This window comes from Morone saxatilis, unplaced genomic scaffold, assembly GCF_004916995.1.
Source record: "Morone saxatilis isolate NCDOM2014 unplaced genomic scaffold, NCSU_SB_2.0 Contig22, whole genome shotgun sequence".
NCBI classification, from domain to species: Eukaryota; Metazoa; Chordata; class Actinopteri; family Moronidae; genus Morone; species Morone saxatilis.
The window spans coordinates 311,260-311,548 of NW_023339785.1; positions in this window are offsets into that span (position 1 = coordinate 311,260).

A 289-nucleotide genomic window follows, 5' to 3' on the forward strand; every position below is an offset into this window, starting at 1 on the left:
CAGCAATGTTCTTTTTAGTAAGCAAAGCTCTTTTTGGCGATGCATGGCTCACCTAAGCGTGTTCTTCTTGTGCAGAGCAAACTCCAAAAGTTTGAGGAGTTTTTATCAATCAAAGTAGCTGTAGTCCACACCTCCAAACTTATTAGGCCCAAGCTGTTTTTTAACATTTTTATTTCTCTTTGCTATTTGGGCTTATTGGAACCTAATTAGAATAAAAACTAAGTATCATCTTTTGATATGATGTACTTTTAGAGAAAAATGATGTCCACATATATGGATTCATGGTCCG